We start from the raw sequence: 3,564 nt of genomic DNA, 5'->3' as shown, positions 1-3,564 counted from the left end.
GGGTTTACAACAAAAATGATCAAGCTGTTGATGACTGTAGGCTGGCACGGACACGTCGCTCAGGAGCTACCCTTCTCTGCCAACAGAAAGGAGGTGTACTGCATGGTTAGTTGACCGTTAGTGGTCCACATCTGGCTCTACTTGGGGACACGTTGCTGCACTGGTAGGAATGTGAAAATCCAGAATCTGCATCCATACAACACACAAATAAAAATAAGTAGCGTCCATTCCAAAATCATCATATACATTAAGTACATGAAAGATAAAAGCTCTTCATTTATTGACTAACTAATAACATGAAAAGTAAATCTAATCCTAAAAACAGAAATGAAATGCTGAAAAGACAAGGAGTAGGGATAGAAATACAATACAAAAGATGCCCCATGGTATCAAATATCATCTCTGAAGAACAGCTTGAGCGTTTGGCCGTTCACTGGTAGATCAAGTGGTTCGCCATCCAATCTGCTCAAGTAGAATGAGTTTGGCCCAGCTATATCTCTAATGATGTATGGTCCCAGCCACAAGCTGTCAAACTTTTTATGCTTTCCTGGTTTTTCATTTTTGCGATCCCAAAGTAAAACCATATCTCCAACCTGCAAAGATCTAGATCTAGAGCATTTATCAAAGCTTTTCTTAATATTAGATTGATTTTTACATATAGTTTCGAAAGCTGTCCGACGAGTCTCATCTAATTCCACAATCTGATCTATCCTATTCTGAACAACATCTTTATCGGTGGAAAAGTTTTGGAGAAGTTGATAGGCTGGCAATTTTAGGTGCACAGGTAAGGTAACATCCAAGCCATAAACCAATTCAAAGGGAGATTTACCAGTAGATTTCTTCTTAGTAATTCTGTCTGCCCACAAAGCATACTTGATTTTGCTGTCCCAAGACTTCTTGTTATCTCCTACTATATTCTTGATAATGGTTATGAGATTTTTATTACTTGATTCAGCCAAACCATTACCCTGAGGATAGTAATTCGACGAATGAGATAAGACAATGCCATATTTGAAACAAAAAAATGTAAACTCTGAAGAACTAAAAGCCTTGGCATTGTCCGTAGTGATCTTAGCGGGGACACCAAATCTAGTAATGATATTATTTTCAATGAAATCCATGATAACCTTTTCAGTGGCATTCTTAGCAGGAATGGCTTCGACCCATTTAGTGAAATAATCTGTAGCAGTCAAAATCCAAGAGTAGCCATTGCTAGAATTTTCATGGAACTTCCCTATGAAGTCCAGACCCCAATGCTGAAAAGGTGCCTCTACAATAACAGGTTGTAGAGGAAGGGCAGCAAGCTTCTGCTTCCCAGTGAACAGTTGACAGGCTTGACACGTTCTAACAAACTTGTGCACATCAGAAAAAATCGAAGGCCAATAATAGCCAGCTCTCAGGATTTTGTGGGCGGTAGTTCTAGCAGCATAATGACCACCACAAAATCCTGAATGAAACTCGGAGATTAATCTTTTGGACTCAACATCGTCAACACACCTAAGCACTATGCCCTCAGGATTTCTCCATCCAAGGCCATCCTTCATAAGGCAGTACTTAGTGGCTTTTAGTCTAAGAGCCCTTCTCTTATGAGCGACTAAGTGGTTAGGACATGCAAGATTTGTTAAGTAGTAAACTATGTCATTATACCATTCATGCTCAGCTAACCTTCTTAATTCCGGTGAAGAAAGATCGTCAAGGCAGAACAAACCAAGAGTCTTTTCATTACTTTCAGTTAACATTTGAGCTAAACCTTGGCCTTTGATCAGCTTGGTGGGTCTAATTTCTAAATCATACTCCTGTATCTTAGTAACCCACCTAGCACGAGTCCCTAAGCAATCAGCTTGAGTTAATATGTCCTTAACAGCAGAATGTGGGACGAAAGAAATGATCTTAGAATAACCCACATAAGTTTTAAAATGCTTAAGAGACTTGACCAGGGCATAAGCCTGCTTTTCCATGGTATTGTACTTCAATTCGGAGTTTTGAAGTGCTCTACTCATGAAAGCGATGGGCTGCTCATGACCATCTTTATTCTTTTGAAGCAAGACACCGGAAATGGTATCTTCAGAAGCGAAAGAAAAAATCATGAAATCCTTGGAGTAATCAGGACTAACCAGGACAGGAGCTTTCGCGATAGCAGACTTGATTTCTTGGAAAGCCTTTTTGCCCTCTTCTTGCCAGACAAATTTCGCATCTTTCTTCAGAAGACTTTGAATGGGCTTAGCTATTTCCGCATAATTTGGGATAAATCTTCTAATAAAATTTATCTTTCCAAGGAAAGACTGAAGGGACTTGAGGTTATGCGGGAGAGGAATCTTTTGAATTGCTTCAACTCGCTCGGGATCGACCTTGACTCCTTCCTTAGAAATGATATGACCCAGTAATTTCCCTTCTGTTACCCCAAAGACAGATTTAGCCGGATTCAAAGAAATTCCATATTCTCTGCATCTATCGAAAACTTTCCTAAGATGATCTATATGACTGATACCATCTTTAGAGAAAACAGTAAGATCGTCTTGGTAGATTTCGATAATTTTCCCGATTAACCCTTTGAAGGCATAATCCATGGCCCTCTGGAATGTAGCTCCAGCATTTGTTAACCCAAATGGCATTCTGATGTATTCAAAAGTGCCCCACGGTGTTGTGAATGTGGTCTTGTGTCGATCTTCCTTTTTAACCCAAACTTGATTATACCCAGAAAAACCGTCTAGCAATGACATCATTCCAGACCCAGTTATTCTTTGCAACAAAGTTTCCATTTTTGGCAAAGGGTAATTATCCTTTTTGCACGCTAGATTAAGGTTTCTAAAATCGACACAAAGTCTTATTGTACCATTCTTTTTCCTGACAATCACTAAATTCGAACACCATGTCGAATGCCTAGTTTGAGCGATGATCCCTGCTGCAAGCATTTTCGCAAGCTCTTTCTGGACCAGGGGGGCTAACTTAGGATTAATCTGCCTAAGTTTCTGCCGAAAGGGTCTATCATTTTCGTCCTTTAATGGAATGGTATGCTCCATAATATCCTCCCTATAGCCCTTCAACTCATCATAGGAAAAAGCTAAAACATCTCGATATTCGCGAAGTAAATCGGTTAACTTTTTCCTTTCTTCCAAACTAGTACCTTTACCGATTTTAACTATTTTCGGATTTTCAGAAGTACCAATGTTAACTTCAAGGTACTCACCTGGGTCCAACTTGTTTTCTTCTCTCAGCTTCGTGGCATCATGCCGATCAAAATGTTGCTCTAAGGCAACCACATTTCTGGGAGTGGGATTTATGATATGTCTATGATCTAAAGACCCATCCTCGCCAGAAACTAACCGGAAATCCTCAAACTCGTCTAAACTATTGAGAAAACGAACGACTTGTTTTTCATCATTAAAAACTTGCCAATGCTCTGAGTTGTCTGGAACAGATGGTCTGAATATTACTTCCATTTTAATTTTATCGTTAATTAACTCGTCAGACAACTGGAAAGTGGTAGCAGCTACGGCAAGTTCATCTGCCGAACTATTTAGCTCTCTAGGAATTGCTTCAAGGTTAAGGGGGGCATCGAAGTGC

Source organism: Pinus tabuliformis, chromosome 4_2 (genome assembly GCF_031772625.1).
Source record: "Pinus tabuliformis cultivar Carrire ecotype Pingquan chromosome 4_2, CPIR1, whole genome shotgun sequence".
Classification (NCBI taxonomy): domain Eukaryota; kingdom Viridiplantae; phylum Streptophyta; class Pinopsida; order Pinales; family Pinaceae; genus Pinus; species Pinus tabuliformis.
The sequence above is the reverse complement of the archived record's forward strand: the minus strand, read 5'-3'. Positions refer to the sequence as shown.